We start from the raw sequence: 15,967 nt of genomic DNA, 5'->3' as shown, positions 1-15,967 counted from the left end.
AAGCACACCGTTGCCTCGTTTGTTTCACATTCCAATGATAAAACTGGGGGTAACAGAGGGCCCCCTGAGCGGCGCTGCGGTCTAAGGCACTGCATCACAGTGCTAGAGGCGTCACTACAGACCTGGGTTCAGTCCCAGGCTGTATCACAACCGGCCGTGATTGGGAGTCCCATAGGGCGGTCCATAATTGGCCCAGCAATGTCCGGGTTAGAGGAGGGTTTGGCCGGGGGGGACTTTACTTGGCTCATCGCACTCTAGCAACTCCTTGTGGTAGGACAGGCGACTGCAGGCGGACCTCGGTCGTCAGTTGAACAATGTTTCCTCTGACACATTGGTGCGGCTGGCTTCCAGGTTAAGAAGCGGGGGTTAAGAAGCATAGTTTGGCAGGTCGTGTTTTGGAGGATGCATGACCTTCGACCTTCGCCTCCAGAGCCCATTGGGGAGTTGGCGCAATGAGACAAGATTGAAAAAGGGGGTAAAAAAATGCTACTTCAGAATGTGGGGGGATATGCCCCCCATGTCCCCAGTGAAAGTTGTGCCTCTGGCTGCAGGCACTTCAACTGGAAGAGCAGTTGTGTTGAATTTAGGCAATCAGTTGGAACAAAATCCTGCAGAACCTGCGCTACTCCAGGAACAGGGTTCTCTGCCCCAGCCATAGGATATCAAATCTGCCTGACATTTAAAAAAATAACAACAAAGAAAAGAGGATAGCATAAATCAATACAGTATTGTGCTGCAGCATATGAGGTTTGTATCCAAAACATTACATATACATTTACAGAAATGTTGTAAAGTAGCTTTTATTGTTTAAATAACTTATGAAAGAGATTGTGTTTGTTCACTATGTAATCAAGGCATGTGGTTATTCAATGACAGACATGTACGGTATTTCTTTTGCACCGTCAAAAATATATTTTTACCCCCCTTTTTCGTGAGATCCAATTGCAATCGATTACGATCTTGTCTCATCGCTGCAACTTCCCAACAGGCTTGGGAGAGGCGAAAGTCGAGTCATGCGTCCTCCGAAACATGACATGCAAAACCGTACCTCTTATTAACCCGGAATCCAGCCCCACCAATGTGTCGGAGGAAACGCTGTTTAACTGACAACGGAAGTCAGCCTGCAGGCGCCCGGCTCGCCACAATGAGTCGCTAGAGCACGATGAGCCAAGTAAAGCACCCTCTGCCAAACCCATCCTAAACCAGACGACGCTGGGCCAATTGTGCCCCGCCCTATGGGACTCCCAGTCATGGACGGTTGTGACACAGCCTGGAGTCGAACCCAGGTCTGTGGTGACACCAAAAGGACTGTGATGCAGTGCCTTAGACCACTGCACCACTCAGGAGGCCAAGTTGAACACTTTAAGAGTTGAATGGGGAACATTGAAATAGAGTAAAATCTTTAACACTTTTAAGTGTTATTTTAACACCAGTTCAGTGGGACTCATATGTTCACTGGAAATAGTGTACATTAAACACTTTCTAAATTAAATTTACACCATTAATTTTGCTGTGCTGTAACAAACATAGAAGCTACACTTTAGTTTAAACAATATCGAATAAAAAAACAGTAGCATTTTATGGTAAGCTATAACAGTGTTAAACACTGTTAAGGGTAAATCAATTAATAATTGTATAGTCTAATTTTCACATGTCAGATTAACTATTAATAATTATAATGCAAAATTCCACACAGCAAATTCTCCAGTGTTGAATCCAAACTGACCGTTTTAAATTGAACACTGGTCCAGTGTCTATATTGGCAGGGTTTTACCCTAATACAGTGGCCTAAAACTCACAGGCCACATTAGGCCTGCCAGTCACATTATGCTGGCTTGCGAAGTGATGTGTAATTGCTATTGGAATCTAGCTGGAGTTAAAGGTCCTGAACAGTCATTCTGTAAGGTACTTTTTCTCTCATGGCTAACTACCAGGAAGTTTGAAAAGAGCCTGAATGGGCGGGGAGCTTATATTCATGAGCTCGCCTTGACTGACAGCTCTTTGAGACGCCCATGTCAAGCAACTTGGATGCAGTGAGGAGAAAAATCATCTGAGGCAAATGTGGTGATACATCAAGCAAATTAAACATTGGAATTGTATCAATGATATAATTTGGTATGTCTCTTGCAATGCAGATCACAGCAGCACTGACATGTGCTGACTTTACAACTGCGTCATAGTTTTGAACAACCCCCCCCAAAAAAAAATAGACATGAAAAACAATCCTTAAAAAATCGACCTGCAGTAGAGCATGCTGGGAAATATTTGAATGATGGGCATGGTTTGATGGGAATGTTTTACTCTCCACAGAGTAAAACGGACAATCACTCTCACGCTCAACACTGGTTGTTAACACCAACAGTGGGGTTCTTTAACACCACTGCGTGTTAATATCACTCTTAAAGCGCTTACGCACGGGCTGCGGTAAACAGCAACTGAACAGCAAGAGAATCTGTTTACCGTGTGTAGAGACCAGCGGTCCTGGTTATTGTCAGCTAATTTCATCTTTTGCTGCTTTGAATGCTGAAGCTGCTCACAGGAGCGAACACCCAGAACTGCGGGACTTGCAAAACTGTTTGCGTTTTGCTGCCTGCCACCCTACTCCCATTGAAGTCTGTGAGACCTTTGCAGCTTATCTGTCTGTAAGTGCCTTTACATAGTTAATTTAACTCTTGAATCAACACTAGAATTGTTATACTGAACAAAATCTCTACTAGGTAACACTGGCCAATTTGCGGTGTACATTTGTGTTGGCCTATTTAATCTATCGTGCTTTTGTCTTTCTCTGAGATGACTTGTTTCTCAAAATTAATAGTAGCATAATATTGGACTGCTATTTGTCATTCCATTATTTCAGCAATGTGTTACTTTTCCTCTGCTGGAAATTGTGAACACTGCACACATTAAGTGCTATTCGGAATCCTTGGGACGTCTCTACCCTAAACCCTTGCCTTAACTCCTACCCTTACACTAACCATAACCCTTACCTTTAAACAATTTAAAAGTCAATGGGAGTATGTATGTCCCAAGGATACCAGATAGCAGATACCCACTGCACAATGCACACACATTCTTGCACACAGACCAACCTCGTGCAGGAGGCGCCTCTCAGTTCTCGTGTTAGTCCAATGGAACAAAGACCAGCCTTATCAATTTATGCTTGCCTAGCCAATAGCGCGAGTCCTCATAGCTCACATGATGGCTTTCTCTCATGCCTTTCCACACAGTGTACAATCGCGGGATTGTGGCATCACTGAAGATCTGAAACTGGCCGGGTAGGACGTCAACAACAGCCAGCAAATTATTAGAAATTAAGACAATTTGTAAAATGAAGTTTTTCAGGTTCCTGGACCACATATATGCTGATGTATTTTCGAGCGGACTTTCTCTGACTGTTGACCGCGGAAATCCGTGAACGGTAGGTGACTATGCATCATCTTAAAATACTAAAGTGAACCGTAAATAATGTTGTTACTTAATTCAGATGGATTTTTTTTTTTAATCAGATGCGCGTTTATCAATGGTGGTCCTTTTTTTTCTCTCCACACCTTGCATCACACGTCCTGTATTTGCACGCTGTGAGTTAAAATGTCTTTATCAAATGTTATTATTGAGGCTTGTACTTGTGAGTTTCACGCATATAGGCGTAGGTCTACCTCCCCTTGGATTTGTTATCAACTGTTGGTAAAAGGTAGCCAATATTCTGTTTTTGATTGGATATAGCGTATGTGATGTGCAGGGCATGACATACAGCCTAAATAAAGGCACTGCAAACTCGCTGACCCTAAGTGTGTGCAGACACGGCTGGGTGAGGGCAGTTAACCCAACAAGAGGGCTGGAACACTTGAGGTGCAAACCTCTGCAACATGGATGGGGGGGGGGGGAGTGGATCATCCATCCTCCCATCTCATTTATTTCATTTCCATGCAAAACGTGTCTCAATTATAAGAAAATACGACTGAAGTCAGCAATAGGCTAGCCTACAAGAAAGTCTCTCTCACTACCAAACATGCCTTTGCACCTCCCAATTAATTTGACAGACACTGTATGAGGTCATGTCATTCTATCCACCCTATATTGATTACCACAATCATTTTTTTTGCGTCACATTAAAAGGGCCGCTTTTCTTGATTTTAAGCGGCAATCAGAAAATAACTGGTCCCGGCTGATTGACGTTTTGAAAGGCTGCACATGGTTTTAATTAGGACCTATAAAATCTTTCTGTCCAATTCTCTGGAAGAAAAAAAAAAGAAAATGGGGGGGGGGGAGCAAAAACAAAAAACAACCCAACACAGAAAGTCTTTTTTTATTACCCCCATTTTTTTTCTCCCTGTTTGATTCCGGTGGTGTGCTCTTTTTTTTCTTTGTCTGACTCCTCTGTTATCTAAACCTCCACCAACTGGCGCTGGCTGCCGCCCTAGACACCTGAAGGCTAGACATAATGATCAACAGAGTTCCAGTCAGTTTGGAGCACAGCCCGTTGTTTTGTTGTATTCTCCCCCTGCTTCTACCTGCCTGCCTGCCTCTCCTTCCTCCATCCACAATCAAGGAGCCAGCATGCTATGTTTGCATGGGGCCAGTTCCGCTGCCGCTATGTATAGATATGGAGTCTGACACACACACACACACACACAGGAGGAAGGAAACATGAAAGACAACACTGTTCCTGTCGAGTGCGTGCAGGTTTGTGTGTGTGTGTGTGTTTTCTGCCATGCTATTTTAGCAAGGCTCTGAAAAATTGTTAAATAGCACCTAGTGTTTTTCGTCCAAACAGAGCGAGTGCTTATTCACACACGGTATGGCTCATTTTGAAAGCCAGAAGTTTTTTGTTGGACTTGGATTATTAGCCTGCACATTCGCTTTTATTTATTCTACAGCACCAAAGTCTGGCATTATTTACCTTTCCGCCTCATGCGGTTGCCTCGGTGAATTGATCATGTTGTTTTAATCGGAACCTGCCCCTGTTTCAGCACTACATTGGTGGTAATGTTCGGGCCTTTGAAGATTTTCTACCCCGTTTCGCCACATACTGCTATAGTGAATGTCTATCACCTTGGGCTGAAAGCTAGAGCGTGCAGGTTTCTAATGCGAGACATGAACAAAAACGCTGACTTACCCAGGTCTCATTAGGACTAGCGAGTTAATGAAAACGCTTCAATAATAAAGATTGTCTTTGGGTGAAAGCAGCTTTTGTGGAGCGAGCCTCAAATACAGAATTTTCTTACAAATTCAATTCATCCTGGTTTAATGTGATAATAACAAGCCTTTATCTATAATATAACATATTTTTTCCCCTCATGGTCAAGTCTTCCTTCTTGGGTCTCCTCAATGCCTTTATTGAGCTGTTTGCAAATTGTTCCTTATAAAATGAGGTATGTGAGGTACAATCTTTAGAATTTTTTTTATTTAACCTTTATGTAACTAGGCAAGGCATTTTAAGAACAAATTCTTATTTACAATGACGGCCTACCCCGGCCAAACCCTTACACGGACGACACTGGGCCAATTGTACGCCAATTGTACGGACTCCCAATCACAGCCGGTTGTGATACAGCCTGGAGTCGAACCAGGCTATGTAGTGACGCCTCTAGCACTGAGATGCAGTGCCTTAGACTGCTGCGCCACTTGGGAGCCCCTTACATTGATCAAATTGACACTTTATATGATTTATTCATAATACAACCAAGTTCCATATTCAAACATTTAGCTGATGTATAATTTACATGTGAATTATGTTGATGTGTGTTCATCAAATTGTCAAATTAATGAACATGTCGGATGCATGTAAAATGTGAAGGCAGCTCTTGATGAAAACAACTTGTTAGTTATTTCAGAGCCTACTTTGAGTATCATGATATTTAAGGACACACCTAGATCTCTCCTTGGATGCTTCCCAAATGACACCCTAGCCCCCATATATTGCACTACTTTTGACCAGATTCCTATGGGCCCTGGTCAAAAGCAGTGCACTATATAGGGAATAGGGTGCAATTTGAGATGTAATCATCCTTTGAATGTGGCCATAAAATACTGAATGGAAGCCACAAGCTGTTTTTTCCCTCCTGCACTTTGAAGCATTCTACCTGGAGATGAATAGGAGGCCCTCTAAAAAGAAGGAGAGAGAAAAGCGTTTATTGAAGGCTAAAGAGGGGGGATGCTACATGGCGTATAGTCATATTATACTCACAGACTAGATAGTTTTGGTGCATCCAGTAGGCAATGTACCATGTGTGGTAGGTAAGCTATTGAGCTATCGTTCTGTTTGCGCTTACTGTCGAGGACAAAACATTGATTTGCTGTATTAGATGATCAGTTTATTTGAATTACCTCGGTTGAATTTAGCAAAATGACAATGAGTAGTGATTTTTTTATTTTTTTATTTTTTACAAATGTATGTTGCACTGGATTTATTTGCCTCACATTTTTCATTTAGCATTCGTCTTAACACAAAATTGCATTAGGGTTAAGTTGTAAAATGTTACATTAATATTTTTGCCTATAGTTATTTGGGAATTATATGAAACGTTTTTTAAGTCTATCAATAGTCCATAAATCTGTACTGAAATAAATTGCTATCTTAATTGCACGATAATATAAAACACATGCTGCAAATGTCATTGGACAATCACAGAGCAACTGTTTAGGATTTTTTTGTAGCAAGATTTATGTGGACTGAAGTCACGGTCAGGAATGTAAATGTAGGATTCGTTCAGTTACCAATGTGTTATTTCCTGGGAAAACTCTGCGGCCATGAAGAGGTTAATTGTTTTAGAATTTCCATCCGAGGGGAGAAAATGTGCGAAGGGGAGGATAATTGAGCTGCCGGTTGTTGAGTGTGTTATGGATTACTGCGCTTCTCCAAAGGAGAAAAGAAGAAGGAAGGGGGGGATCAAGCGAGAAAAAAAAAGCCCATGTATGCAATGCCGCCACAGGGGTTTTCTGGCCTTCTCAGGAGAGTGAGCAAGTCCTTTTTTAGCCCCCTGACCTCTTGCATGCTCCTCCCTGCTCCAGGTGCAAGCCCTCTCCGCCGGAGCTCACACACACCATTTATTCTTCACACAGACTGGAGAACCTGGGGGAAACGCTGTGTGAAAACACGGATCCTTTTCACATTGCTTTTCTCCCCTTTGTGCCATTGTTTTGTCTTGGGGTAAAGATTCAAAGCAGAGAGGGGGGAAGCAAAACTCAGATGGTATGACATGGTGTAATAATCACGATCATAAAATCAAAGGCTTGTCATGTATAATTATTACACTGTTTGGTAATGCCAGGGCAAATCAGCCCTGGGCCATATTGAAGGCTTCCTGATGCTATTAATGTGCTTTATCATAGAACACTAAAGCCCTGATGGACTGAACCATCTACAGTGCACCGCCAAGTGGTTGTGCTGTAAGGTTAATGATTCAATTTACATACATTCTACTTACATCTGGATGGAGGCGCTAGACAGATCCTCTGCACTATTTCATCGAATTCCGGGAGTTGACAGGGAGGGAGTTGATCATGTAGATCAATCAGACTTTTGGCTTCGTTAAGGTGAAATGTTTTCGATAAATGAACTTTTGAAATCAACCGTCTTGCAGTTGTCGTTCGCTAGGCGTTGATCTACCGTAGGTCATTTTGAACCGTCAAACCCATCGTTGCTGGGATTTAAATTGCAAGTCAATGGCATGTGCCATTGTTCTTTGTGAAGGCACCACTTAAGTGTGGATTACGCCAAAACCTTTCCAAACGGAGGGGTCTGCTTACCCTTGGGCTATCTGAAACTCAACAGAACCAATGCATCAAAGAAATTCACCACAGAGAGAGAAAAATAAGAATTTGTGTCCAGTCCACTTATGTGTCGACCCTCATCTTGGAGCTCACGTTACAAATAGATCATTCCCCGTGTTCCTAGTGCGAGGATAGACAAAGTGAAGCCTGCCGGCGATCAATAAGGGGAGCGCAGAGCAGAAGGGTGTGCTTTAAGAATCAAAGAGGGTGGGCTATTGGCATGGCCAGTATTGTTCCCCGTCTGCTGGAATCAGATAACGCAGCCGGGGCCTTGCAGAAAGGTCCTCCGTGGCCTCGGGCAGCACTATCAGACGGATATCCTTCCGACCGGCAGTATTAGAAGATTGGATCTGCGAGATGGGCAACCCGACACGTGTTGGGGTTCGGGGGCCCTACTGTGCTCTGTTTTAGACGTGGCAGACCTGAACGAGTCTTGATACAGGCGGATGGATGGAGGGGTAGATGGAAGGATCGGGGAGTGAAGGTGGGGTAATCAATGGTGATAGGCCTACAGAAAAAAGCCCCACTGTGTGCATCGAGAGGATGCGTGGGGTTCGATATCCCACCCTCCCTACGAGGGCCCTGTTCCCTCGCTCTCCTCTTTTACTTGCTAAAAAAAAATCGCCCTGTTTTGAACTTGACACCGTTTCAGTTGGCACGAGTGTTTGTCTCAGATTAGCTCCCTGTGCTGTGAAGAGATGGGGGTAAGAAAATGCAACAGTGCCACCACGATCTGAGATGAAACAAAATGATTTGCACAATTTTATATGAAAGTGGTATTTGTCCTGTTGGGTGGCTCTATCAAAGCAGAACAGCTACCGAGGTACATGATTTAAATGCCGGTTAATTCTTAACTGAACGCTTTCCAGGTAAATGCTGATCATGGCCACTCGACTTCCTCTCTTTTCAAACAAGTGTAATTTCTACAAACGTCTCCGGTCTATAACCCCATCTGCTAAAGTTACTTTTCTCCAAATGCAGCGTGTATCACCTTAAGTGGCAAAGATTAAAGTTGTGTGGCTGTTACTGTAGTTGAGTGTTGTTCAAATTCAACCTTGAAAGACAGAAAAGGAACCATGGATTTGTTCTTCGTTTGGCCTCTCAGACACAGTCATTGACAGATGACTTTGACCTCCTGCAGCGAAAAGAGAGATGATTTTTGTCACATTGTGTCACATTTCCCGTAGTGCTGGGCGATACCTACACTAGACCCATGTTCAACTTTTCACGCCTTGTCAAAAGAGACACAGCAGAGTTTGTGAAGGAAAACACTGCCACACCACAGAAGAAAGGAAAGGTGGAGAGGCGAAGAGGAAGTTGGGAAAAGTATGGATTGGTGAAGACATGAGAAAATTCAAGGAAGAGGTGCCCGGGTGAGTTCCACACCTGCTGATTTACAGCCCAAAATGGGTAATACATTCCACATCACACCCATGGGGGAAGACATTCCACACAGTGTACCGCTTAGACATAATTTTATCACCTGAAATCTAACACTTTTTCACTTTCACCCCTCCCTTCCTCAAACCCTCACTGTTTGCACGTGTTACAGTGGCAATGTAATAAAACGGTTGTGTCTTCTATCAAGCATTGAGAAGAGCCATTGCGTGTAATGAAGTCGGGATTCTCAGTGGGACTTCGCCAGACTCGTGATTAGAAACGTTTGTCTCGGCATCTCGCCTTAGCTGCCTAACTCTCTTAATTGCAAATCGTATAATGGGACGATGGAGCCGTTTCGGGCCGTTCCATGCTGCTTTATGGTACTTGGTGACGCAGTATAACGTAACGTGCCCCGTCTATTACGGCGAAGAGATCAGCACGGCCTCTTGTGTGAGTACGGCTGCTTGTTCAATTTCGAGGAGAGGACGGACAATTAAACTACAGCTCCCAGGAGGCCGTTCATTTGGTTAGTGGCCCCCTCTTAAGCGCCCCTGGATGTGTCGAGTTGGCTAGGGAGGGAGGGATCTCTGAAGAGTTGTGTGGGCTGATTAKAAGTGTTGAGAGGGGGGAACGGGGCGCGTGGGGGGGGACTCCCTCGGTGCTCGCCCCAGTCACCTCTCTAATGCGTTCTGAATAAGTCCCCCTCCAAATACATTTGTTCTCGAAGATTACATCTGGCCTCGTTTAAGTTGCGTTTGTCATTTATCCCCCCGGAAACCCATGCCGCCCCCTTTGTCTTTGTCTGAGCCGTATGGGTTTGTAGCATGTCAGCACAATGTGCCCATGCAATCAGGGCATCTCGGCTCGGGAATTTACATATTTATTAACTTCTTGAGATTTGAGGGGTATACTACAATTTGAAGCTAGATTTATTCAGGATTTTCTAAAGCTAGCCAGCTTCAGTTAACTTCACATTCCAGCTCAGGCCTCATCCGTACTCTGACGGTGGATATTGCTCGTCTGCCTGCCGCTAACTCTAGCAGGCTTGTAACTGCACGTGCGTGTCGCTTGTGGCTAGTCGAACACCAAACTCTTCATTGAGACAATGCTAAACCATCAATCAATGGGCGAGTCAATGCCACATTTTCATTTGTGCCGAAATCAAAATGAAAGAAAAGAAAATGGGAAATTCAGCAGGCTATGGTGTGAAATAGGCTTGTTGATGTGCCGTCTTTATTTTATTACTTTTCGTTAATATGCCATCTTTGGTGTGCTTATCAATGCACAAGCACCTTTTTCCCCCACTTCTATCGATAAAATAATTGTATTAAGTCATGCAAGTTTTACTGTGCATGAAGATTCAAATGCATTCTGTTATTGCTAAATGTGTAATGTGATAGGTATTTTAACATTTATATATATATATATATATATACATTAATAAAATATTTAATCAGTCCTCTTCCTCAAATGAAGGGGATGATGATGCAATCTTTGCAAGAGGGAGGGAATCTGATTTCATTCATCGGTCCTCAACCCGGCGGCTCAGACACTTCATTCAGGATAAATGGTGTTTAACGTTGCATTAGCCTTGCGTGGGAGCAGGTTAGTTCTGAAGGATTCATTGCCATAAATATGTACCTGGCTCAAAGGTGAGCCACTTTCGAGTTAAGTTGGCCAAAGTTACCTAACTAAATCCTCAAACCCTGTAGGTAGTATAGGGCTCTGGTGTCGCAAACACTATAGAATGTCTATGTTGGGTTGTTTATTCTCACCTCTGAACATTTCTGAACTGGCAATATCGTTTGTAAATATGATGGTGATGATTGGCTCGTTCACTGGACACACAGTCATGTGAAGTCATGTTTAGTAGAAGACTAGGGACCCTCAAGTTTGAAAGAAAGATACCTTTCCATTGCATGATATTACGAACAAAAATAACATTAAGCACATTGATAAATGTTACCAACTAAATTATGCACTTTTTAAACACGCATATAGAAATGAGTAGTCCCCAACTCGGATGTATACGAGTTCTAAAAGGTGACTACTGAATATTTGGCCTCTGTGCTGTTGCATCGATTCATGTGGAAGTTGGAATACCAGGAAGTGACATACATTCTGTTTGAAATTACAATAAAATCAAATTCAAGCTGTGGTAGCGAGATCAGTCATAGGAGATAAGGGAGCGCACTGTTTCTGCTGCTGAGAAAATCCTTTCAAAAAAAATATTAACTGGAAATGAAATTATGAGACAGCCATTATGAGACAGCCATTATGAGACAGCAATTTTTTCAAACAACACACTGTAGTCGACCTACTGGAATGAATGGTCCTGCACATCTCAACCAAATGCTAATAAAACTATTTCTACAAGAAAAAGTATAATGTTATAAATAACTTGTGTCTAGAATAGATATTACTCAAGTTTTTCCAGATAGTTTAAGTCATTTTAAAGATACACATCAGTAATGTTTTCAAGCTCACATTTCACAATATAATGCTTGGTTACGCCAAGCTCCCTAAGGGGATTACCTTCTGCATACACAGATGAGCAAATATGACAGTCAGATGAGTAATTGTTTTGATGAATCACTTCCGGACACTTCTTTGTTCTCGGAACAACGTGGCAGTTGAGTCAGGAGAACCCAATACTCCTCCCCCTTCACACAACGACTCCCTGTTCTGAGATTGACAGTTTGAGGAATCTCAGGCGTTCATGGGGGACGCCTCCGAATCACCTGTGTACACATTGGCTCGGGTCCTGATCACTAGTCTCTGTCAGAGATGTGGTGTGAGCCTATAAAGAGTAACATGTTACCGACTGAGCAGTCTCAATTTGCTCTCTACCCCTTCCCTGCCCCAGTGGCGATTTTAGCATGTAAAACTTGCACTATAATGGTGACAAACAGTGCCCACAAACTGTTAGGGTCCACATAAAGCTGCCCCAACAGCAGAGTCCCAACAGCAGTCTCAACACCTTACCACTGCTCCACCTGGCTATCAGCGGAGCCATGTCTGGCAGCGAAACAGCTAATTCAGCCTCATTTACTGCCTTTTAAAAAAACATAGCTGATATGTCTGACTTGTTTATTAAACAAATGTGGTTTCTACTGAGATGTACAAACTATGGCATAAGGGAAAGACGAGCAGATAAGGGGCAATACGTAATTTCGATTAAGACATTAATGAGCGATCTAGGACAGACGATGTCAATATAATTATTTGTTCTGCACTTTTGAAATTCAGAACATGGGCCGTTCTTACAGTATTCTCCCTGTACACCAAGTCAGAACCTTAGGATAAATAATGAGGCCATATAAGCAGACAATGACAGCTCTTACAATATTTGATGATTACATTTCTCTAAAACAGGCTATAGGATGAGTCAGAACAGTAGGCGAAAGAGGGGGAAAGGGACCAAATTATTTGTGTGAGGCACATGGGTTACTATCAGCTTACTACACAACATACACTTAGTATTACTTTCTTAGCTGCAGTATACATATCTCCCTGGCATATTACATCATTTATGCAGCAGCATACAGTACATTTTTGGACTCACCTTGTTCGTGCTGTGCTCACTTCCTTCCAAACCACTCATTGTTGAATTTGTGATTTCCAACTTGTTGTGTAATTTTTATGGCCGATGAGCAGTTGTTTCAGAGTCCCGCAATAAGAGCTAAGACGCTAATGTTCTCTGAATGTCACTGAGTAGACTGACAGCATGATCTATTCAATTATGGCATAATTCTACAGTTTGTATTCATTAGCATCACTGTCAATTACATTCTTTCATTTTGAAGGCTAACCGCAAAGTCCACTATTGTGGCTAATCCTTATTGTGGCTAGTTTCACAGATTCACATAGACCACCATTAATCAAATAAGAATTACCTTATAAATTAGRGCTATTTTAGATGATGGCACCAAGCTATATAGTTAGCTAGCCAACTATAGCTACTGGAACAGATTGTCGTTTTGCTATGTTTTTGGGGAAGACCATTGTTTGCATCCATGAGCTGGCTAGCTTTTTTTATGACCAGCACTGTAGGTGCGCACAACAACTTTACCAGCATCATAGCATACGTATCAATGAATCGTTCTGACATATGAATTACGAGTGATAGTGTAATAACTACATWAAAAAAATTATGATTGCGTTAAATTATTATGTGACGTGCAGTCATATTCAGATCCTGATTGCTTATTTGACACGCAAAGACCGAAACGGCGTTCCATAGAAATCCTGGTCTAGAATGAAATGACTGAACAACGAAACAGCACAGCAAGTAAGTGAAAGGAATAGATTTTGATTATGTTTTAATGGTAACGGGGACATACGTMAATGCCAAACGAAGTAACTTTTTGGTCAGTGTGTGTGTGTGTAACCTTTATTTAACTAGGCAAGTCAGTTATGAACAAATTCTTATTTACAATGACGGCTTACCCCGGCCAATCCCGGAGGACGCTGTGCCAATTGTGCGCCGCCCTATGGGACTCCCAGTCACCACTGTAGTGACGCCTCTCACACTGAGATGCAGTGCCTTAGACCGCTGCGTCCATGTGTGTGTTAACTATTTAACTGTACTAGAATGATTAATAGGCCGCTAAAATGTTTAATATTGGTTATCGGTATCGTTTTTTTGGCAAGGAAAATATTGGATATCGGTATCGGCCAAAAAATGTCATATCGGTGCATCACTAGTACTCAGTAATGTATTGGATTTGCCCCAAACATAACACTTTCTGTTTAGTTAAAAAAGTGTATTGCCTTGCCACATTTTTTGCAGTATTACTTCAGTGCCTTTTTTGCAAACAGGATGGATGTTTTGAATTTTTTTTAATTCTGTATAGGCTCCATTATTTTCACTCTGTCAATTAGGTTCGTATTGTGGAGTAACTACAATGTTGTTGATCCATCCTCGGGTTTCTCTTATTACTGTATATCCGTTCAACTCTAACTGTTTTAAAGTTGGCCTCATGGTGAAATCCCTGAGCAGTTTCCTTCCTCTCCGGCAACTGAGTTAGGAAGGACCTCGGTGTCTTTGTAGTGACTGGGTGTATTGATACACCATCCAAAGTGTAATTAATAAATTCACCATGCTCAAAGGGATATTCAATGTCTGATAAACACATGTTTTTTCCCATCTACCAATAGGTGCCCTTCTTTGCGAAGCGTTGGAAAACCTCCCTGGTCTTTGTGKTTGAATCTGTGTTTGAAATTCAATGCTCAACTGAGGAACCTTACAGATAATTGTATGTGTGGGGAACAACACACAATTATATTAAACACTATTATTGCACACAGAGTGAGTCCATGCAACTTATTGTGACTTTAGCATATTTTTACTTTTGATCTTATTTAGGCTTGACATAACAAAGGGATTATGGCAAGCCATAATTATTGACTCAAGACATTTCAGCTTTTCATTTTTTATAAACTTGTAAAAAATTTAAAAAAACATAAATTCCACTTTGACATTATGGTGTATTGTGTGTAGGCTGGTGACACATCTAAATGTTATCCATTTTAAATTCAGGTTTTAACACAACAAAATGTGGAAAAAGTCAAGGGGTGTGACTATACAAATGCGTGTGCACACACTCGCATGTGTACACTCCATCTCACACACACACATAGTCAGTCTCGCACGCTCATATCTTCCAAGTGAATTAGAACGGCGCTTTGGCTGTACACAGGGCGTAAGCCTGGGAAAGCGTTTTTCTAAACATAATGTTTGTAGATTAGCCGAGGTTAATGATCCGATTGCTTGGGTTGCGGCTGCCTGGGAGGCTAGGCGGCTCTTTAATGTGAGGTGGGGGAAAACAAGTTGTGCTTGGCTGTCCCGTCTCCCTTATTGCCACCAGACACATACAGTACTGCAGGCAATACATAGCATAGAAATAGAATAACAAAACCTTGACTTGAATGGAAATATTCATTCTAGAAATTGTATTTCTATGATGGCAACACTATTTACGCTATGCAGGCACCATACGGCATAGGCATTATATTACAGAATGTCAACTTGAATGGGAATGACTGTTCCAGTAATTMTATTTCTTTATTTATACTATCTAGGAATCGGTTTGCTAACCCTTTTAAGAGTTGCTAGGAAAATGAACAGTCTAAAATTGACCTCAATGGGCAGACTATTTTCTTTGCGTAAAGGAGAAATTACAAGACGGCACGGAATATCACGCCACATTATTTCTGTAAAAATAAAACATTTTAAGGTAAACGCCAAAARTAGAAACACTTGTTGTTTTTCTTTTTCAGCCACAGAGCCTCTAAGTCTACTTGTGGAGTCGCTGTTTATTGTTCTCCCGCTCTCTCCTCATTGTTTAGTTAGAGTTTCTTTATGTTCATCTATAAAGTCTTTTGAAGAAATAGGGCCCACCTATGGGGTCTGGGTGGCTGGTGATCCTCAGTGGTTAGTTCATCGAGGTCGGACGCCCTACCGCTGCCCCCCTCTCTCAAGATAAGTGGAGGAATGGGGGAGAGAGAGACTGAAAAATTATTGTGAGACCCCTCCTCGCCCCTCTTCTGCCTCCCTGGTTCCCCCTCCCTGTGCCTGTCGAGGCATGCCTTCCCTCGCAACTGACGTGAACACAGACAGAGGGCAAGAGGAGAGGTGGGCGAACAAAGAGGCACTGTCACTGTCTCACCGGGGTTTTTGGGGAGGGTTGGCTGGACTGGCGGGGTGGGAGAGGGAGGGTAGTGGGGGGGGTGGGGGGGGGTAGAATAGAGATTAAAATATGGAGAGGGGGGACTATTGAGCGAGATAAAGACTACAAGCGGTGAGAGTTTC

General features: G+C 42.6%; 1 long non-coding RNA gene across 2 annotated transcripts in view; it reads left to right on the top strand.

Annotated features, from left to right (window-relative positions):
- Positions 1-3,260: 3,260 nt before the first annotated feature.
- The window catches only part of LOC111975892 (uncharacterized), a 48,091-nt gene continuing 35,384 nt past the window's right edge, over positions 3,261-15,967 (top strand). For both annotated transcript variants that reach the window (XR_002878873.2, XR_002878874.2), the window contains exon 1: positions 3,261-3,418. This is a non-coding gene — a long non-coding RNA (uncharacterized lncRNA). The remainder of the gene's footprint in view (positions 3,419-15,967) is intronic.

Source organism: Salvelinus sp. IW2-2015, linkage group LG16 (genome assembly GCF_002910315.2).
Source record: "Salvelinus sp. IW2-2015 linkage group LG16, ASM291031v2, whole genome shotgun sequence".
NCBI lineage: Eukaryota > Metazoa > Chordata > Actinopteri > Salmoniformes > Salmonidae > Salvelinus > Salvelinus sp. IW2-2015.
This window is presented reverse-complemented; position numbering and strand designations above follow the sequence as displayed.